We start from the raw sequence: 23,522 nt of genomic DNA on the forward strand, positions 1-23,522 counted from the left end.
AAGCCGCTCCCGCTAATTTTGCGCCAGGAGGCGCTTCAAATTGAACTAGGATAGGAGATTGACAAAGATTCAAGTTAGGATTTTTCGCTTCAGAAGATGACTGACAATGTACTCGGGTATAAAGCACATCTGGCTAATTGACTGGAAAAAAAACATTCACACACACAAATGAGTTTGCATTACTGTCCTGTTCACAATATATCAGCACATTGGTGCAAGATGTATGATATAACCGACCTTTGATGTTGTAAAACTAATCAAATATATTTGTTTTTAAAAACCTCCCCCAGGTGTGGGAATGGTCCTGGGGCCACTTGAGGCAAGTACAAACCCTTCAATTTGAGCGCATTCGCTAACAAAAGACGAACATGGCAATTAAAAAGAGGTTGTGACTCCAAACGGAAAGCTTGAAATGAGGGAAACCTGACATACTATAGATCTGCGCCTACCAGGTATGCCACCGGGAGAAGGTCTGAGCCAAGTCTGAGCCAATAACTAGTGGCCCACACCTATCCCCTTGATGAGCAATAGTGTTGTAATGGCGAGGACCACCCACTGTGGAGCAATGAGGTGGAGATTCAGCAGGCGAAGATTGCCAAATCTACTAAACCCACATCTACATTGGAGCCACAACAAAATCATATATGTGCAGTTGGCAACACCATCATAGAGGTCAGATATGACAACAATCTTTAAGAGTCACAGAGGTAGAGGGCAGGATCAGTAAGCTTGAAGAAAGTATAAAAGGGAGATGAGGACTTAATTGGGTAAAACATGAAGTTTGAGCAAAAGTCTTATGGCAAGAGTAGAAGATGCTGAAGGGCTGGCCCATCGGAATAACCACCATATGGCTGGAGTGGATGGCGGCCAAGCGGAAATCTACCAATAAAATTGGTTGTGCTCCTGGATGCCTATAATGTCGAGCTGCTTCATCATTGATGAAATTCACCGCACCTCTACCCATCAGCCGTTGCTTTTGCCCCCCAACCAGTGGATTACTGTATGGGTATTACATTTCAGAAATGGATATTCTAGCCTCCGCCTGGCTCACACAAAGGGATCTATCCATCACAAATCATATCAGACCCGACATCTTCCTTGAATTTATAAGAAGAATGCAACAGCAAAGAAAGTTGTTCAGGGGGAGTGAGGCAGACACTGCAAGCAATGAACTTGGGAGGAAAGGCTAAGATATACAGCAAAGCTAGGGGTTTTGTTTAAAAGTAAAGCCTGCTTTCTTTTTCTTTTTATAAACTACACCATTGAGGCGGGCCATGGCAGCGGAAGACAACAGGATTCAGGGTAGTAGATCCACCTACTGAGTGCAATGGCATTCTCTAAGAAACATAGATGTGGCCATGGGGAGCAAGTGGCTCGGGGTCCAGTCTAGGGGGAAAAGGCAGTCTAAAGCAGTGATGTAAAGACTCCCACTCTGACTCTCCAACAAAAGACAACAAGCTGAACCACTGAAGAAATTGTTATCCTTTTATGAGCCTCTTTCTCGAACAATGAAATGATGTCACTGGAGAGCAAGTGCACTCCTGATGGAAGGGTGGACTTTTATTTCATAAAAGTGCAGCCAGATCTCAGAACCATAATGAAAGATCTTGCAGCTGAAGAATCACAAGGCTCTAATATCGGTGAATTAATGAAAAAGACAAGTGGGCCTAAATGTATAGATGTAAACATATCACTTTTCCTCATATTTCCCTTTAGTGCGGCCCATTCTCTATGTTTTTTCTTGTTTTGTTGTCATCTTTGTCGGAATGCGCAATTTGGGAGGGAGAGTATTTTCTTTGCTATTTTGCTATGTTGGGGGCCCCATAAGCACATCAAGTGATACACTTCATATTTTCGAAGTGTAGGGTGGGAGTTCAGTGTTGGGCAAGTTGAGGCAGTAACCAGTTTGTTCAAGAGCCATGGCTGTTTAGGAGCTAAATAATTATATGTTGGTCCATTATTAGCTTTGTTATTGTGAACGTAACTCAGGCTGACAAGAGAATACAGAGGCCCAGACGGGTTGTCTTTGCCTAGTCATTTGGAAAGTGAATGAAAATGATATTAAAGGCAAAGCAGTCATAAAGACCGCCAATTGACTAAACCTGCAGAAGACACATTTATTGGGGAAGAAGTACTCTTTTGTGGCGCACTAAGGCTTATCAGAGGTGTTTTATGCAGGATACCCACAGGATGAAGCAGCGTTGCAAACCCGATCAGAAATGGCCCGATCTTACATAAAACTCATGTGGCAAGATCTTTTGGGTTGTTATGCAGCAATCACATCTCCCTGCTAACCTTGTCAAAGATCTAAAACACAGCATTGTTCCCTATTGGACCACTATCATCAACTCTTCATTGGCTACTGGGCGAGTCTCTGTCTCCCTCAAACTTAGACAAATCACCCCCATCCTCAAAAATTATCAAACAGATCAAACGACCTTAATCTCCGTCCTATCTCTAACTTTCCGCTTAGCTCTAAAGCCCTTGAAAAATGTGCCCTGCTTCAACTGGACAAACACATTGACACTTTTAATCTGTTGGACCCACTACAGCCATTCTGAACGTAATTGACGACATTCATCAATCCCTTGACAAGGGTGAGTCCTGCCTTCTCATTCTCCTCTACCTCTCTGCTGCGTTCGATACGGTCAACCACTGTGTCCTTTTTAGCACTCTCAAAGATCGTTTCGGCCTTAATGGTTCAGTCCTCAAGTGGTTCTCCTCCTTCTTCCAACACAAAACTCAGCAAATTAAAATTATTGATTGCCTCTCTAAACCTAGGCCTATCTCCCTTGGTGTCCCCCAGGGATCTATACTCTCTCCCGCTCTTTTCAACCTCATCATGGAACCACTTACCCTCATTCTTAAGCAATCGGGAATCAATTACCACCTTTACGCTGATGACACCCAAATCTACTGCAAGATTAAATGACGTTCTGATATCGTACACCTCAATGACACCCTGATTAAGATGCAATCCTGGTTCCAATTCAACCACCTCAAACCCAACTCTAAACAAACTGAAATCATCCTCTTCTCGGCAAAAATCAACCCGCTTCCCATCCAGGCCTGGATCTCGGACCCTAAAGCTCTCAACTGTTCTCTCACCATTTCCAGCTCAGTTAAATCCCTCGGGATTAACATTGACCAGACCCTTAGTCTTATTTCTCACAAAAAAGCAAAGGGTGCTCTCTTCACGCTAAATCACCTCAAGAAAATCAAACTCTTCATTCCTGCAGATGACTTTAAATCCTGCAGATGCCTTTAAATCAGTTGTCCAATCACTGGTCCTGCCTAAAATCAACTATGGTAACGCCATCCTGATGGGAACACCGAAGATCCACTTAGCCCCAAACAAATCTGTTCTCAACCTTGCTACTAGGCTGATCACAGATAGCAAACAATTCGATCAAATCTCCCCTGCCCTCAAATCCCTCAAATGGCTACCCATTGAAGGCAGATCCACCTACAAAACTGCTTTCATCACACAAAGCCCTTCATCAAAACACCCTGCAGTACCTATCGGAGAAACTCCACGCTCGCTCTCATTCCCCCTCTGTTAAATAAGAAATCCACACAATCGTGATCCTTCTCTGGAAATGTGCCGACCATCTGGAATTCCCTCCCTATAGAACTACGCTGCAACCCCTCCTACTACAGCTTCAAAAAAGCCCTGAAACTGCACCTTCTCAACTACTACTTGGGTCCTTAATCCCAACACTGGACACATGTCCCAATTCAGCTTTTCACTGTTTCGATTTACACTCCTCGATCTCCTAACTTCCTCTCCTCCCCTTATCATAATCTACCCTTTTACTTCCTTCCCCCCCCCCATTTCCTTATTCCCCTTATTGTCTCTGCCCGCGTCTCACGGTTCAGGACTCCCCTTACTGAGTACTTGACTTCCTCTCCCCCCTCTTCCTTTAACTACCCCATGTAACTCCCTTTCCCCTCTTATTTAACTATAATCCCCTTATAGACCCAGCCTACACTTACCCAGTCCTTCCTCACCCTTCCCCCTTTTAGTCTCCCGCCATTCATGCTTCCCCCCCCTCTTTAGCCTTCCCAACCACACTTACTGTTTTACTCATGCCTAATGGAAATCCTGAGGTCATTAGCCCTGGTAATCATTTGTCAGTTTTTATTGATTTAAGTTGTCTGCATTTGCTGCCTTTATACAAATGTTATTTCACCATTCTTGCATTATTACCCACGACTCGCTGTATCCTAATGCTAATTCTTGATGTAACCATGTAAAGCGTTCCGATACCCTAGGGTCCAGCCAGGTCTATATAAAACTTTATAAATAAATCAAACGAACACTGGGCGGAGACCTCCGTCATTTAGGAGTGCATATGCCCCCTTTACTTGGTGTGGCCTTCTAAGCATCTGGGATCCCTCCTTGCCCAGCTTCCAACAAGGGACAGGGTATTGGGGGCAGAGGCCATAATAGAATAGCTGACAGGGAGCTGGACCTATAAGGGAAGGCTATGCAGGCTTAACAAGTGTGCCACTGTCGCAGCTACGTTTTTTGGAGTTCTCATTACACTTACTACTCAAGGGCACATAGGGCCTCCTTTAGACTAGATTATATCCCGGTACCAAATATGCGAATAGGAAGTAGCTGGGTGGTAGAATTATTTACCAGGGGAGTTTAGCCTGGAACAAGGATCGAGATCACACAGTAAGGGTAGGCACCTCAATGGGTTGTGGTTGACCACCCTGGAACTGAGATCACACATAGCTGCAGAAATAGAGAAGTATTTCACACAAAATAAGGAAGTGTGCAGTCCCCAATGATACTGTGGGACACCTTCAAGGATATTATCAGAGGAAAAGTCATTAGCTTTATCCATGCCAGCTGGGGAATGGAGGGGGTGCTGGTGTGCAGGGGTGGCTGGACTAGAGATCTGACCCAAAGCTGGAGCGCCAACATCTTTCTGTGAAGAACCCACCTATACTGCTTAACAATGAACTCTATAAAATAGCGCTGAGGTAAACACTACTTGGGTAATTTAAGATGACTTGGTTAGCGTCACAGTATCTACCATATCAATGGGATAAGAAGGCTAGCAAAACACTTCACTGGCTCAGTCAGAATAAAGAAAAGCAATACCACATACCACAAATATTAGATGCACCAGGTCATAAGGTAACATTTGGTCATGTAGTGGGACACCTTTAAATCAGGTTATACAAAATTATATACCCATAACAAATCAACTAATACTGCAGAACTTGTAAACGTTATGAAAGATCTCCCCACCAAGTGTCTGGCCATGGAGAAGTGTGGTCTTTACCAGTTCATCCATCAGACTGGCTTGTAAGACGTCTTGAGTCAACTTCAATCCAGTGAATTACCCGGCCCAAAATATTTTTCTTGCTGAATTATTTAAACTTTACAAAAGTGCTACAGCTAATCAAAGCCATGTTCAAAGATTCTCTAAAGGGAGTTCTGGGAGCAGCAGAAATTGTAGTAATACTTAAACTCGGTGGACCATCAGAGAGATATTCCACTAACCGTCAAATCTCTATAATCAACCATGAAGCAAAGAGTACAGGCAAAGCACTGGCCAATCGGCTGGTCAACTGGAATGTGAGAGAACATCTCTAGTTTACCTGAACCAGTGCAGCTTCATGCCTGCCAGAGCTACTAGACGAAACAAATGCCTAAGCAAAGCACTTGCCCTAGCGGATAGACTGGAAGTGTCTTCGGCACTTGTGCTGGCTGATATGAAAAAAAGTTTAGATTCAATCAGCTGAGATGACCTATTCACCCTAATTATTAATATGAAATCTAAAATCATCTGCAATGTACGCTAGTTACACATTCATTTATTTTTAATTGTCAGAGTTGCCGGTTTCCTGCCTGATTGTAGTCAATCAATCATAACATTTGTATAGCGCGCTACTCACCCGGAAGGGTCTCATCAATCATAACATTTGTATAGCGCGCTACTCAGCCGGAAGTGTCTCAAGGCGCTGGGGGAAGAGGGGTCTGTTACTGCTCGAAAAGCCAGGTCTTGAGTTGCTTCCAGAAGGAGAGATGGTCCTGGGTTAGCCGAAGGTGGTTGGGGAGGGAGTTCCATGTCTTGGATGCCAGGTAGGAGAAGGATCTTCCTTCTGGCGGTGGCTCTGCGGATGCGTGGGACGGCGGCGAGGGCGAGGCTGGTCGATCGTAGCTGGCGTGTGGGCGTGTAGAAGGTCAGGCGGTTGTTGAGGTACTTGGGGCTCAGGTCGTGGAGAGCCTTGTGTGCATGGGTGAGGAGTCTGAACGTGATCATCTTGCTGACGGGGAGCCAGTGCAGGTCTTTCAGGTGGCCGGAGATGTGGCTGTGTCGGGGATGTCCAGGACGCGTCGTGCGGAGGCGTTCTGGATGTGTTGGAGTCTTTTCTGAAGTTTGGCTGTGATGCCGGCGTAGAGGGTGTTTCAGTAGTCCAGTCGGCTGGTGACTAGTGCTTGGGTGACCCTCTCCTGGTTTCGGTGGGGATCCATCAAAAGATCTTTCGAGCATGCGCAGGGTGTTGAAGCACGATGATGAGACGGCGTGGACTTGTTTGGTCATTGAGAGGGAGGAGTCCAGGATGAAGCCCAGGTTATGTGCGTGGTCCGTTGGCTTGGGAGTGGTGCCCAGGGCAGGGGGCCACTAGGAGTCGTCCCAGGCGGAGGGTGACTATCCCAGGCTGAGGACTTCCATCTTGTCTGAGTTCAGTTTCAGGCAGCTGTTCTTCATCCACTCGGCGACGTCTTTCATCCCTTCGTGTAGGCTGGTTCTGGCGGTGGCGGGGTCGTTGGTGAGGGAGAGGATCAGCTGGGTGTTCTCGGCATAGCAGATGATGTTGAGGTTGTGTTGGCATACGATGGCTGCGAGGGGGCTCATGTAGACGTTGAAGAGGGTGGGGCTGAGTGATGATCCCTGTGGTACGCCGCAGCGGACTTCGATGGCCTCGGATCTGAACGGGGGGAGGCGGACTCTCTGGGTTCTTCCGGCGAGGAACGAGATGATCCACTCCAGTGCCTTCTCTCGGATTCCGATGTTGCTGAGGCGCTGCACTAGGGTGCGGTGGCAGACAGTGTCGAACACTGCGCAGAGGTCCAGGAGGATGAGGGCCTCTGTTTCCCCGTTGTCAAGCAGGGATCTGATTTAGTCAGTGGCTGCGATGAGGGCGGTCTCAGGGCTGTGGTTGGCTCGGAAACCGGACTGCGAGTGGTCGAGGGATCAGTTTGTCTCGAGGAAGGTGGCAAGCTGTCTGTTGACGGTCTTCTCGATGACTTTGGTAGGAAAAGGGAGGAGCGAGATGGGCGGAAGTTCTTGAGGTCGGTGGGGTCCGCTGCTGGTTTCTTCAGGAGGGCGCTGAGCTCGGCGTGCTTCCAGCTCTCCGGGAAGGTGGCGGTGTTGAAGGAGGTGTTGATGATGTCCCGGAGTTGGGGTGCGATGATGGAGTCGGCCTTATAGAAGACGTGGTGGGGGCAGGGGTCAGTTGGGGATCCGGAGTGGATGGTGTTCATCATGCGGGTGGTGTCTTCGGTACTGACCGGGGTCCAGGCGCAGAGGGTGGTGGTGGGGGGGCGTTGGTTTGGTGGTTGGTTGCGTGGTTGGTGCGCCGAAGCTGTTGTGTATTTCGGCGATCTTGCGGTGGAAGAACGAGGCGAGCGAGTCGCAGAGGTCTTGCGAGGGGGTGATGTTGTTTCCGGCGCTGGGGTTGGAGAGCTCTTTGACGATGCTGAAGAGTTCATTGCTGTGGTGGGCGTTGTTGTCCAGTCGTTCTTTGAAGGCTATCTTCTTGGTGGTGCGGTTCAGCTGGTGGTGTTGGCGGGTGGCGTGCTTGAGGGCAGTCATGTTGTCTGTGGTCTGGTCGTTGCGCCAGGCTTTCGAGGGTGCAGCAGTTCTTCTTGGAGTCCTTAAGTTCGTCGGTGAGCCAAAAGGCTTTCTTGCTGCCGGGTCTGCTGGTAGGGGTCTTCAGTGATGCGAGGTAGTCTGCGCAGTTGGTGATCCACTGCGTGAGGTTGCTGGCTGCTTCCTTGGGGTCCGTCGTGCTGGCGGGAGGGTTCTGGCTGAGAGAGGTGGTCGGCGGTGATCTTGTTCCAGCTCCTGCGAGGAGCCTGTTGCGGGTGGTGGTGGGTCGTGGTTCTTCTGAAGCTGAAGTGGACGCAGCTGTGGTCAGTTCAATGAAGTCCGGTGGAGTGGCACAAGGAGATTTACTTGCTGGAGGAGAAGACTGGGTCAAGTGTGTGTGGCCGGCGTAGTGGGTGGGGGTGTTCACCAGTTGCTCGAGTCCGAGGTTGGCGAGGTTGTCCAGCATGGTGGTGGTGTTGCTGTCCTTGCTGTTCTCCAGGTGGAAGTTGAGGTCCCCTAGGAGGATGTAGTCAGCGGAGGGGAGGGAGTGCGGGCTGATGAAGTCTGCGATGTCGTCGCTGAACTGTGTGCGTGGTCCCAGGGGTCTGTAGATGAGGGTGTCTCCGAGTGTGGTCTTTGGGGTCAGTGTGTATCTGGAAGTGGAAGTGTTCGGCGGTGGTGAAGGTGTCGTCGGAGTCTGTCGTGATGTGGATGGTGTTCTTGTGTACGATGGCGATGCCTCCTCCAGTCTGGCTGACGCGGTCCCTCCGGGTGATCTTGTATCCGTCCGGGATGGTGATGGCGATGTCGGGCGCTGAGGAGGCATTCATCCAGGTTTCCGTGAGGAAGGCGACGTCTGGTGATGTTGTGTCGAGCAGGTTCCAGAGCTCGACGGCGTGTCTTTGGACGGAGCGGGTGTTGAGCAGGATGCACTTGAGGTGGTTGCTGCTGGTGCTGGTGCTTGGCTTGGCGGGTGCGGTGCAGGTCCGGAGGCAGGTGAATTTGCAGGCTTGGCAGGTGAAGGGTCCGTGGATGCGTTTCGGGGTGGCTTGGTAGCAAGCGGGGTTCCAGTCGGGTTTGAGCGCGTTGAGGGTGGCGGCGTCGTAGGTCCGTCGTGTGGGCTGGCATCGACGGGGGCCAGGGGTTCTGGCGCTGGACGCAGTCCAGGCATGGACGGGCGTAGACGGGCGTTGACGGGCGTAGACGGGCGTTGACGGGCGTTGACGGGCGTTGACGGGCGTAGACGGGCGTAGACGGGCGTAGACGGGCTTGCCTTTGGCGCATCTGCTGCGCTTCCACGCGGCGACCTCCATAAACGTCGAAGTGGGAGGGAGGAGCAGCTGGGAGTGGGGTGGCCAATGGGCGGTCGAGGGAGGGGTACAGAATACAAAAGGGGGCGAGCCGCAGGGGAGCAGCAGCGGGGATCGGGGAGGGGAGGGGAAGAAACGGCGGGAACAGACACGGGGACAAGGGCTAAGCAAAAAAATACGAAGAGCACAAAGGTACTGGCACAACAAAATAGGCACAACAATATAACACTGGACCTGGCACTCAGATGGCGAGAGTGCGGGAGACACGGGCACAGGGACGCTGCTCTGGATAGAGACAGCGGCAGAGGGCTCACGGCAGCAGCGGAGGGGGCAGGAGTCTTGGGCACCCACAGGGGGGCGGGGGGGGGAGCCACGCGGTGTGTGGAGCGACCGGCCCTGTATTGCAAATGTTCACATTGCACTTTGTATTTTTCTGTACAGTTCTAAGTAATGTTATTTATGTGCTTTCTTTTTGTGCGCCTTATGGTCTAAACTGACCAAATTAAACTATATAGATTGATTGACATTAGAGTATCCAAAAAACTATTATTCATTCGGTTTAGACTTTTTCCTCATTTTGTAGTCCACTGCTCTCATTCCCACGCATTCAAACAGCAGAAGAACAGTCAGTATCCTCTCCTTCTACTATCCAGCTCATCCCACGAGCTTCAAACACTGTGGTTGCAATCAAAAACTCTTGGTCTCATTGCATCTGGTTCTAATGCACACTCTTTTGTCTTCCTCACCAACTTTTTGGACTTTCACAAACGTGAAGACCTGGATTGAACCAAATGACTCCGCAACACTGGCTTGCAGATCTCCACACTGAACCAGAAAGAACTACATGCCCGACACCCCAAAATAACCTGCAAAGGTCGACAAAAGGCGAAAAAAGATGCCCCAAACCTTTCTCACTCCTACAAAACCAATTCCAACCTCCTTTGCATATCAACGCACATCAGCTGTTGCCCCCTATAAAGATAATATAATTGTGAAATGTACCTCTAACTGCACAATCTAAAACTTTTTTGAAGAGCTCAATATTGTCCTCGACACACTTACAGCCCATCACTCCAATAATCCTTCTGGATTGCTTCAATGATACTCTCATCATTCAACTAGAAAATCTAATCTTCAGAACTTCGCTCTGGCCATTAACCAATTGATACCCACCCGTCATCCATACTTTGCCAGGAGAAAGCCTTGATCTCATAAATCTATCAAATACAATAACTCACTTCAAACACATCCTCCCATGTCCCTCTGAACATGATCTAAGAAAAAAAACAGAGCATTTGTAACTCCATGGCACAGGGACAAGAACATACTAAACTTGATGCAGGCGATCTAGAGCCCTCTAATTAACTACCTCACAACAGCAAGTCCCCATAGTTTCAAAATCTCACATGCCACATCTCGCAGGCACAAGGAAGAACCTACTCTCTTGCATGACAACTTAAACATATTCTTGTGAGCAAATTTCTTTGCCACATAATTCTCTAAACAAATTCACTATTAGAACCAATAACATTAACAAAGACTCCACCACCTCTCTTCATACACCTGCTACTCTCCAAGAGTACACAACTACCCTTCCACGCTTTTATCATAGCATGGCCAACAGACCTCATTTCTCCACTGGTTAGTTAAATATATATAAATTGTGATATTTGTTGTGTACACGATTGCTAAATATATTTCACTTAAGTGGAGGAAAGAATTCATACAGCATTTAGTTAACTACATGTCTCACATTGAGATATCTACCATCTTTGCTATGTAAAAGGTCTCTCTTCAAAATGTTACTTGAGTAAAGAATTCATACAGCATTTAGTTAACTACACGTCTCACATTGATATATCTACCATCTTTGCCATGTAAAAGGTCTCTCTTCAAAATGTTACTGATGATAAAGAAAGTAGTAAGATCACCTAAATAGAAAAAGGTAAAATATCTAAAGTTGCTATCTGTAAAGGACATCATGAGCTGTGGTGGTGCCCCTGAGTCAGCAACAACTGGTGGAGGATCTGCAAAAGGGGGTTAAGTTTCCCTGTGACCACCATAACTATTCCATCACAATCAGTAAATCACTGAGGAAATCTGGCTGACTGAAGGACTCTTGAAATCATACCCCAATAGTGGCCAACTGGCACTCCAGAGCCATTCTAAAGCCCTCAAGGCCACAGTCAAAGAAGTCAAAATATTCCACAACTGCTCCCTTGTCTCAGAAGCGTCCTGTCACTCAAAAGAATAACACAATTTATGAATACCAGAACTCTAAATGCTTAAATTACAAAGTGACACACCCAGGCATTATGCCCCTCTCTGGCTGGCTAACCACTTCATTACGGTGATGACACCCAACTTGTATTCAAGCTTTCTGAAAATACTTCAGATTTTGAAAACCACCTGAAGCTAGTGGTAAATATCATCTCAGAAAGGATGACAGTCTTGAAATTAAACCCGAAAAAAACCACAGAAATTCCTAGTATTTAATATAATTTCCAAATGGAATGACTCCTAATGGTCCACTACCTTGGCTAACTGCCCATCATCAGCTACAGCAATCTTCAACTTCTGAAGAACCCTGGTTTACAACTTAATATGGATAATCAGATAACACCTATATCAAATCTTGTATGTTTCCTCTGTGATCCCTTCGGAGAATTCTCATTTTTCTACAGTTACCCCACACAGTGGCAGTTGCTACAAACAATATTCAGGGAAACCTTGATTACAGAAATGCACATTTCAGTGTATCTAAAAATTCCAGTGACTGACTAAAACATCTCTAAAATGCTACAGTTAGACTGGTGTTTAATCTACGAAAATACAGCCAAGTATCGGTATACGGTCAGCAACTACATTGGCTACCTATTTCCAAACAAGTCAAATTCAAAACAACCTGTACCTTACATGAAATTTATTACAGCCCACATTTCTTGGCACAGAAGTTGATGAAGTATAACCTAAGCCGACCCGGAACGTTTAAACTTTTGGGTTATTCTCATTTCTAGAATATTTATATCAAATACGCGGATCACCCTCCCTCTCAACTTACAGAGGGAATATAATAACCTGCTTGGGTTCATAAAACAATGCAAGACCTGGCTGTTTACATATAAAAGTTATTCATTTTGTTTTCTTTTTGACATCTGTTACAGCAAATAGAGTTTCTGACATGAGTTCGTTCACACTATATAAATGCTAAACACATAAAATGAAGCTGAAAAGCTTTATTTTTCTTTTTTTATGCATCCCGTTTTCCTTTAAGGAAAACGGGCTGCATTGGGAAAAAAGTGCTTTATTTAAAAGCAGTCACAGACATGGTGGTCTACTGACGCCAGCAGGTCACCATCCCTGTGAGTGCTAGCCATTCCTAATGAGGGTCTCAAATTGCGACTGCCTTATTAATATTAAGGAGGCAAGCAATTTGTATTCCCATTATTAATCGCAAACAGAGTCTGAGACACTGTTGTACATCCCAATTTGCGAGTCTAAAATTGGTGAGTCTTACATCTGGCCCCTAAGACTAATTTATTATTCTCTGCAACACAGCACTCAAGGGCTGCAAATTTATTTGAAGCAAGTCTTTGAATCTCACCAAATATCTCCAATACAGGACATACTACATCAAGGTTCAACCGCAAGCTCAAAAGAACGTTCAGGAAACTACATAATACAAAACAAGCTCTTTATAGGTGTCTTCAAGTATGAACACAGACTGCACATTTACACATACTTGATTGGCTTTCCATTTACGGATATAAACTGCTAAGCTTAGTCATTTGCAGCACAAAAAGGCTCTTATCTCCCACAGGGAAAAATGACTCACCAAGCTGTATTTTTGTCAACTCTAAAGCTTTAATGCAAATAATAAAGCACATGTTTTTAGACAGAATATTTTTACCAAAGCACCACATAAACGGATTTTAGAAAAAAACATAAAATGTAAGATATCCATGTTAAACTAGAATTGAAAATGGGATTTACGAATACAAAAAAATACCAGATCCAATGCACGAAGGGGCAAGGTGTTAAGAGAATCTTTTTTGTTTGTTTGTTTTTTATGGTTAGGCTGAATTTAAAGATCTGTAAATGGGATTGGGTGCAAAATTAGAAGTAAACACATTAAATAATTGAATATGTATATTGCTGGCTATATTAATAAGATGTAAAATACTGAAATAGCGTTCAGCCATTTGCAAATGCAATGTGCACAAAGCCTCCCAATGTGCTTTGAAGTAATAAACACGTGCCCTTGGAGCCACCATGTTAGGTTAAAATAAGCCTAGGTTTTTCCTGGAAATTCACACTTTGGCTGGTGGTTTTGGTCACTCCTTCATGCGATTAATCTAACAGTGAAAATTGAAGATTCTTAGAAGATCAATTTAGGAACAAGAAAAGAGAATAAAATCTTATTAACTTTTTCAGTGAACACTCAAAAAAAATAAAAAAATAAAAAAACACAATCAAGATAGAGCTCCTGAGCGGTGGTCATGCATGCACACGCATCGCTGTGCACCATTCAATAGCATTAACAATTGCATTTTGATCAGGCATTTAGAAATATAATGTCAGGCAAATCCTTAACTCGGTGTAATGCCCAAATGTAAAATCAGAGTAAAAAATTGATACTTGTATAGTGCATTACTCACCGCAAGGGTCTCAAGGCGCTTGTACGAATACCACTGTGGAACCCATCCTGGCTTTCCCTGTGAGGCGTCCACTCCTGGGCAACCCCAAGGTGGAGGCCAGTGATCCTTAGCGTTGTGGGGGCCGTTGTGGAGATTAAGCAAGCTATTGCCCAGAGTTGCAGAGTGGGACTCCATGATTGGAATAGGCACAGAGGCGAGAATTATCTGGTCCGTGGAATTTTGAGCCCAAGACCCGCCGAGACGGGGAATTGAACCCTGGTCCCGGGCTAGACCTCTGCATCAGGGTCTGCCGCTCTAATCATTGAGCCACACTTCTCCACGGAGTGAACATGTTAGATCGGCGTGTCTAGTTCTTCTGGCCTGCATTTTTAATGCCTATCATACACTACCACATGTACTCATAGTGCACCGAAATTTAGATTAACATAGCGCAGGACATTGGGGGGGGGGGGGGGGGTGGGGGGGGGGGTTCTAGAGAGCCCGGCTGCATGCAAGATCGTTGCTGCCTAGCAAGGCTCTGCCGGCCAGGGAATCCAAACCACTATTTATTCTGATTTAGGAGTTGCATTGGTTATAATTAGCATACTGCGGTTGCCCCCAATGGCTAGTGGACTTTGCTGAGCTCACTTGATGGAGCCAGGGCTGTGGAGGGGACCGGATTCCACAGCAGCCTCATGTGGGGATAACTCTTGTGCCACGGCTGGAGAGCTGGCGCTTCTGCATGCCGTACCTGATAGGCTCCTTGCGGAGGGCGGTGCAGCAGACAATGAGGAGAGGTCCAGCATCATCAATCTCCTGGGTGCGGAGCTAAACAGACTGTGAAGTGTGATTTGCTTGCTGGATTTGGGCCCTGAAGGACGGGGCAGAGCAGGGCCGGACTGATGGTTCTGGCCAGCGCCCTTTCTTCACGCCAGTCCCCTTTCTTCCCATCTGGCACTGATCCCCACGACTTGGGTTTCAGACCCGCCTCCCCCAACTGCTCCCGAGTGTAGGTGGCCTGCACGTACCCCCAGTAAGGGACTTCTGGGGTGCAGCGGGCAGCTGGGCCTCGTGACTGGACTCTTCCACAGCTTCCAGAGGCCAGGACTACAAAAGACAAACTCTTGAGGAGACTGGGTATGCGCAGGACATTCGCTTAATGTTCCAGGAACTTAAACAGCTTGCAAACCATTGTCTCAAAGATTGACCTCCTCAACGACCGCTTTGATCACCTCAAGGAAAAAGTTGATATGCATGAGGAGCACATTGACCAAAGTGAGTGAAGAAACTTGGACGCTGAGGACACAGTCTGCTGTTGGTGAAGAAATACTTCAGATGGAAAAAGTGATTGAGGTCCTTAAAAATGAAGACTTCAAGCCCAGTAGCGTCGCAATAACCTGCACATTCTTGGCATCCCTGAACCCATGGCAATGGAACAGGCGGTGGATTACGTGGAGACTGTGCTGCAATCGCTTTGTGGAGATCGCTCCCCCATATTCATTGTAGAGCGCACGCACCGCTCCTTGGGAGTGCATCTGCCCCTGGAGCACCGGTGCACTAAATTGTGGCTCGCTTTTTGCATTATAAGGACAATGACACAGTACTGCGCTACACCAGGGCCCCTGTAGTACCAGGGGTACCCAGTCTCCTTCTTCCCAGACTTTATGCTGGCCGTGCAGGCTGCCAGGCTGGAGTTTCTTCCTGTTAAACGCGAACTGTAAAAAGCTGCTGCCATCTATTCCTTGATCTACCCAGCCAAGTTGAGAGCTCTACAACGCAGGAAAACATGCCATTTTACAGGGAAAAAGGCTGCCACCAAATGCATCCAAAGCATGTACTCCCCCACCGCCAAGTCCATCCCCTCATCCAGCAGTAACTGCCTCTGTAACCATGTCTAATTGTCAGGGGCCATCTGTGCCGCTCTCTTCTATTGGAGCTGTGAGTTGGAGTGGAATCTTCTATGTGAATGATGTGGTGCCCACCTACCAGAAGCCCTTATCGCTGACCCCGGTTTGAATGTGCCGCTGTGACTGTTTTGTCTGGCAGGCTGAGGTGACAACGGTCGCTCTATCCTAGAATGACCTCTAACCTATTGATCCTGGCCCGTCAGCGATTCTATGGTTGAGTTATCTTGCTCTCCCTTCGGGGATGTTTCCCTACACTGTTTTAACATGGGATTCAGCTTGTTCCTATGGAGGAAGGCGGGGGGGGATTTGGCTCAATTGGGGGGGGGGGGGGGGACACGTGGGATGGGGTTATGGTTGAAAATATTATACTACGTTTACGGTTTTGCTTTAATTTTTCTTTTTATCACCACTTACCAGTACACTGCTGTATCTGTTATCTGAAAGATAAGTGATCTGCGCTATTATATGGCCCTCTAGGTCCTGATGCACCCCATTAAATGCCTGACCTGGAATGCCCAAGGACTGACTGATTGTCGCAAGACACAGCATATTCTAGCTTCTCTGCAGCTACACCATATTGACATTTGCCTACTACAGACGCACTTAAATGAATAGACCCGGGCGTGCTTGTGGGCAAGCTGAATTGCTGATCCGCATGTATCCCACTACTCCAACTATGAATGCAGTGTGGCTGCAATTATCCGCAGGAGCCTACTGGGACATACCAGTCACATGCTATGTGACTCACAGGGCAGGTTTGTCATCCTGGCGGGCACACTGCAGGGGCATCCCCGATATTCAGGTTGGTTTACGGCCCAAATATCAACGACCCTGCTTTCTTTGCCGAGTTCTGGCAACTGGCCAGCACAATGGGCACTTGGGCAGTGCTGTGAGCAGGGGATTTCAATGTGGTCCTAGATGCATGCAAGGACAAGTCTAGTGTATCCAGAAGTCCACATCTGAGAGCCGCAGCTCAGCTATGGGCTCATAGTAGATAAAGATCTCACTGATATTTGGAACGCGCATCATACCTTTAGCGCAGAGGGCACATGTATAGGGCCGACACATAATATATGGTCTCAAATAGACTACTGGTTGGTCACTAGAGAGGTCACCTGGACTAATGCTTCCACACAACTCCCTAGAACGCTATCAGATAACGCCCCGTACTATTGCAGCTTGCCACTCCGGAGATGCTCTCGCAGGCCTTCATTTGGAGGTTCCCCCCCTAACGCCCTTTGGAATCAGCTCTTCAGATCAGGAATCAGGATAGCAGTCTGTAGGATTCTCACCCATGCTCTCGTAGGCGTTTAAAGGTAGTGATAAGGGGAGTATGCAATGGTAAGCAAGCTGGGGTACTTAAGTTGCTGAGCAGCGAGCTTAGAAACGGACATCAGGGCTTTGGGGCTCCAATTTCTTGCCACTAACAAACTATTCTTGTAACCATTAAGCAAAAGCGCCTAGATTACGATACAGCAGATACTTGCAAAACTCATTATATTGGGAAGGACGCCCACACTAGGCATGAAGGAGAGGGATATAGGGCGGGTTACTCTACTTTATATACTGCATCCCTACCACCGGAAACGTCCACCCTGACCTCCTATCTGGACTCCATGCAGCTGCTGAAGCTGAAGGATAGGCATTGCAAGTACCTCAATTAACTTTTTACTGTGGAGGAGGTAATCCAGACCATTAGTGGTATGTGTGGCGATAAGTTGCCAGGCTTGTATGGCCTTACTGCAGCTTTCTGATAAAGAATATGCACCTCTCCTTGCCACTTCCCCACCACCTCCTGTCCATGTATGAGATTATATGTCACGCAGCATACTCCTGCCCTCTCTTAGGGGAAGCCCTTCTGGTTATCATCCTGAAGCCGGATAAAGATGCTCAGTGTTGCGACTCCTACAGACCGCTTTCTATGATCAACCTTGATAACAAAATCCTGGCAAAGCCTGTTGCTTCCAGACTTCTTCCCCTACTATGAATATTGTTTGAGCAGATCAATCTGGCTTTGTACCCAGCTGTTTGATAGCACACAATTTTCTAAACTTGTTGGCACTACTCCACTTGGTAGATCCCCACCAAGGCACGACGGCGGTACTATCGGAAGCCACAAATGCATTGGAGTCGCTTGAATGGCCCCATTCTTTCCACCTTCTGGCTCAACTTTGCATTGGGGATGCCTTTTTGAGACTGATTAAATTGCTGTATGCTCAGAAAGTGGCTCAACTGCTTGTTAATGGGGCGGTCACTCCCACCTTTACCGGAGGATGCGGCAGGGCTGTCCATTGTTGCCCCTCCTTTTTAGGGTAGCAATGGAGCCCTTAGCTGCTCGATTGCAGAAGAATCATGGCACCGTAGGCACACGCTCACCCCTTGATTTGAGCCGTTGACCAGCTTAAATATGCAAGAGTTGTACTACGTTGAATCCTAGATTTATGGCATGAAAACTATGGCCAGTTGATGCCCTGGCTGGAGGGCCAAGTGTCTACATGGGTGAGGTTGCTGCTATTCCTTATTGGGAGGATCGCATTAGCCAAGATGGTAATATTCCCCACATTTCTGTACATTTTTATCAAACAACCACTCCCGCTGACAGCCCACTTGACGATTCCTCAGATCTCACCTTGTAGCATTAGTATGGGCAGGGAAGAAGCCTAAGGTGTCATGGAAGATGCAGACTCTTCCCTTCGAGCAGGGTGAGCTCTGCGCCAAGGACATGGGCTTGTACTTCTAATGCACAAAGGCACAACTGGCCCACTTCTGGCTGCACCCCCACTCGGCTTCAGCCACACACGGCATAGCCACTTGCCTGCTGCTTTATTTTCCCTCACAAATATCCCCATGCCCGGATTGACACTGTGGCTGGTACAGTTTGGGCGTGGGACAGACTGCGTCATCGGGCGAGATTAAATCAGTTGTACACCCTAGTGGTGTCCCCAATGAATCCCCCTCAGACTCCTGTGACTGCAGACGCTGGTGCTCGCAGCAGCCTGAGACTACTTCAGCTGATGACCTTTGGTGAGGTTTATCTGAAGGAGACATTTATTTCTCCGCAGAGACTACCTGATGACCCAGAGTCTGATATTTACTTATCATCAGTTACAGGAAGACCTGTGCGCCACACATGACACCTTCCCGGTGGACCCTCCACCTTTCTTCACACTGGAGGAACTGCTTACTAACCCATCGCAGTGCAGCCTCATCAATCGCCTTTACACTATGATGCAGTAAACTGCGCCAACACATACAGCTCTTGCACGAGACGCCTGGGCAGCTGATTTGGCATCTCCTTTCAGGAAAGAACAATGGCGTTACTGTTGCTCTGATTCCCCGGGGCATATCCCCGAATTATAGGCTCAGTCTAGTTCATTTTAAATACCAGCACAGACTGTGTCGTATATCTGCGAAGCTACACAGGATGGGTTTACTCAAAGAGGACATTGTTGGTGTTGTGCTGCATCCATTGCTACCTTCATGCACTTGGCATGAGAGTGCCCTAGATTATCATGCTTCTGGTCCAAAGTGTTTGATACCATTAAGCTTATCGCGAACTATGAGCTTGCACGGATCCAGTTGATTGCGCTGCTTGGTTATGTCCAGGACGTCACCACTGAACTACGGGAACTAATTGCTGTCCTGCAATTGTTGGCTAAGCAAAGGGTGGCCATCCATTGGTGCCAGTGTCCTGCACACCGGCTGGGCCACTGCTTACAGAATACAGCATACTGGAAGGAACAACATGGCACCTGTTGGGGGTGGACAACGATACGTTCTCTCAATAATTACGAGGACATTTGGGCTCCGCTGGTGGTATACATGCTGATGCAACAGGATACAGACAGAACTGCTGACCATGTTGCCTCCCAAGAATATGCTGCCTGATCCCTTTGATTATCACTATCTGGGGGGTTGGTGGAGGGGAGCACCCACGTGTTTGGGATGATCATAGCTCGCATCCTGCTGTGTCACTACTTGAGTGGCCTGATGCTGTGCTTTTTTCCTGCACGATGCGAACATTGCTGATTTTGCGCCTATTCAGTAAATACGCAAGTGAAATGCTACCTTCTCTTTGGTAGCACTGCATTTGGAGCCTTTTTTTGTTGCATTACTTTTAGTTTGTAATTTCCGTCAATTCCAATAAAATATAATACAAAAAAATTAAAAAAAAACATAGTGCAGAACAGGAGGCTAGTGCCCAGTAGCAATTTGCATGGTCAATAATGAAAGCAGAAAAGGTGCCTCTGAATACATAAAGTAAATACAGATGGGCTGGAACTAAGGGGAATCGATCGACATAACCTCTCCTTCATACCACGAGAAGATTAAGAAACTAAAAATAGGTCACCTACCAGGTGATTCTCATTCTCTTAAAAACACCTATAAAATGTGAGGCACGGTGAGGCATACAGGGATAGTCTCCAGCCTCGATTTTTATAAAGCCAATCCTGCCTACCAAACACTCAAAAGTACAAATATGTATGCATTACACAAGTCAGGAAAACACTTCGGTAATGGCTGATCAAACAAAAAATAACTGAAAGATTACGGGCAGTACCCAAGTATCATCACAGCTATTCTCTGGGCAACTGTAAACCTGCTTTCTCTTCTCGACCCCCTCTTTAGCTAGACAGAAGGATACAAAGGCTTTAGATGACACTGCATGCCCAAGAGAAAATGCTAAAACTAGCAAAGATTCTACACAGGAGTAAGGATTTGTTTATTCCTCACGGTTAAATGAAGACGAAGCTCTCCAGCAGCACCCATTTCTCTGTCATGTCAGAGACTCGAGATCGGCATTCTTGATGATGGAGACATTTCAGCCACCTGGATTTAAAATACTAATCAATCTTTTTTTTACTCGTTATGAACACTGTTACTGATAAACAAAAGGATATTTTGAAAACCACACCATGGAGTTTCAAAGTAGACACCTGGTACGGAACCATCTTTAATGTACACGCCCCCTCCCTCCCTGTATGAAACTGTAAAAGCAGAATCGAGGGCTCACCAAAAACCATGAATAAACGTACGCCTTTCCAGCAATCCTAAACAAGACTCTCCCAACATGAAATTAACCCATGAAAATGGCCATCTCTTGCACGGTTTCTCTTTAGAATGCATTCCATGGTCACCTCTAGTCTGATGTGGCTGCCCTACATTAACTCTTAATCACTCCAAGGAAACAGAGTTATTCATCAGAGCAGGCACAATCTAAGGGTACTCCTCAACACGAGGACTGCACTGTCGGTGCTGCACTGTTCTTATGCTCTTCAGAACTCATTACAAACTCTTACATCTGGGGAAATATATGCACTCAATGGAGGATGAAAGGCCACAACAACTATATTTTTCAACTCCATCTTATTCAGCTGCTCCTGCAAATATGTTCTGTAAATGTGAAGGAATTGGAGGCTAAAAATTAAGATTGTATCCTTACATTAGTTCTAGGGAGCTGTAACACAGAACTTGGCAGGCTAGAGAATGTGTCCAAACAATGTGTGCAAGCAAGATCCAGCTCGCTGCTTGCACCAATTTATTTAATACCAAAAAGTGTGTCTGGATTGATATTGAATCGATCGACAAGTCCCCCTCTGCCGTTGTCCGTTCCACATTTATCTGTTCCCCCCCGGGGAGACCAGGCTCACTGGGGCCGTGAACATGACTGAGACCGCCCGAGGAGTGGTGGAACGGACTGAGAGTGACCCGTTACTACGAACTGTGCTGGCAGCCATTGGGTCACTTCATGATCGTGTTGAAGCCCTCATTCACAAAATGATGGAGCGCTTGTCTGAAATCAAGCGGAGTGGACCGGACCCTACTCCACTACAAGCAATGAAAACACTCGGGACCCCCAAGATGGCCACGTCGTTGGAAGAAGCAGATCCCGTACTGTGGGAGGTGTCGGAGCCTCAGACCAATGTTTTGGTTGATGGAAGCGTGCTCGATGCTGTGAATGGATTGTCTGGCCTACGCTCATTGCTGATTAAGGAAGGACTGCTAGGTGCTCCCTTTCCGGAGTCTTTTGATGGGAACTGTTGTTGGCTGGAAACCGCGTCTCTCCCCCGTATATCGGCTCCATTAGGATGGCGGACGAAACGAAGCTGGGAGTCCACAATGGCGAGGAGAGTTTTTGGACTTGATGGTGTTCTCAGCGCTTTCATCTCTCTGCTACATCTCGATTTGAACTTTGATATATCTTTTTCATGTTCTGACTATCCTTCGGAGGCGACAGTTTGTCCGGAAGGAGCTCGCACGTCTGATCGGAAGGGTCAAGGATGAGACTGAGTGACTGGGTTTAGCAGCGAGTCTTGCTGGACAGGGGGTTTGCTATCATGATGCGTTCGGGAGGTTGGGCGGTGTTTAAAGTTTCCCCTGTTGCGATACGTATATGCGGCTTAATAGACTTCTTGACCTTAGTTTGGGGATTCTTCGTTCTGGCGGGGAGGAGGGGGGGGACCGGGGGCATGTATGTATATGCCCTCCTCCACTTTCTCTTTCTACTTTTAGAAGTTAGTTAGTTGGGGTGACAGGCACACTGCTAGTTGGGGTGAGGCAATAGCCATATTCAGGGGTGCAGGGTGGGGGGGATGGGTTTTTTATTTTGGCTTTGGTTTTTGTTTTATGGTTTCTTTTTCTTCACTCTCTCTTCAATTTTCTTTACAAGTATAGTTGGTGGAATATCCTGATTTCGATCGTCTTCTAATATCTGGTGATCATGCTTCTGTTATTATTCTGATTGTTTTGGGTAGACAAGCTCTGAGGACTGGCGCTTAATGTGGATCGTACATTGTACTATTGCACATCCTGCTTCTCACACGTAAGTGTAGGCGTCTCAACTGTTTTTGCATTTGCTCGTATATATCCTGTCTTCTGCCTGTTCACCTCATTATTGTACCGGAATGTATAGCACCCGATATGTCTATCTCTTTCTGTTTTAAAATAATAAAAAGATTTACAAAAAAAAAAAAATGTAAATGTTAGTTTGTTTAAAATCGTAAATCTCCGAAAGTTCTTCCCCGATTGCTTTGAAATTTTCACACAACGTTGGAATCGAGTAGGGCCGTGTTTTTATATACACAACGTTGGATTCCAATACGCGCGTGTTTTTAAACGAAAGCCCGAACAGACACATAAAAATGTCAATGTTAGTTTGTTCAAAATCTTAAATCTCCGAAAGTTCTTCACCGATTGATTTGAAATTTTGACACAATGTTGGATTAGATTAATCGTGTGCTTATATATACACAACGTGGTATTAGAATACGCGTGTGTCAAATACGCGCGTGTTTTTAATCGAAAGGCCGAACAGACGGTATCAATTTGGTTGCTGCACAAAAACTACAAGGGACGCATAGAGACACTAGTCTACATATATTAGGATGGACAGTTGGTGTCAGGATGGTAGACCGGGAAGTCGGTGGAGGGGGGGGGGGGGGGGGGGAAGGAGTTGGTTCACTTTGCAACATTAAGAAAGGACGCATAGAGACAATAGTCTACATATATTAGGATGGACAGTTGGTGTCAGAATAGCAGACCGGGAAGTGGGTGGAGGGAGGGGGGAGGAGTTAGTTCACTTTGCAACATTAGTGCGTGTTTATATATACACAGCGTTGGATTTGAAAACGTGCGTGTCCAATACGCGTGTGTTTTTAATCGAAAGGCCGAACAGACCCTATCGATTTCGTAACTGCGCAACAAGTACAAGGGACGCATAGAGACAATAGGCTACATATGTTAGGATGGACAGTTGGTGTCTTGATGGCAGACCGGGAAGTGGGCTGAGGGAGGGGGGAGGAGTTGGTTCACTTTGCAACATTAAGTAAG

General features: G+C 46.8%; 1 protein-coding gene across 2 annotated transcripts in view; it reads right to left on the reverse strand.

The window, feature by feature from the left end:
* Nucleotides 1-23,522, reverse strand: part of OSBPL8 (oxysterol binding protein like 8) — a 1,216,063-nt gene that overhangs the window by 1,068,188 nt on the left and 124,353 nt on the right. The gene's annotated exons all lie outside the window — the stretch shown is intronic.

Source organism: Lissotriton vulgaris, chromosome 1_1, assembly GCF_964263255.1.
Source record: "Lissotriton vulgaris chromosome 1_1, aLisVul1.2, whole genome shotgun sequence".
NCBI lineage: Eukaryota > Metazoa > Chordata > Amphibia > Caudata > Salamandridae > Lissotriton > Lissotriton vulgaris.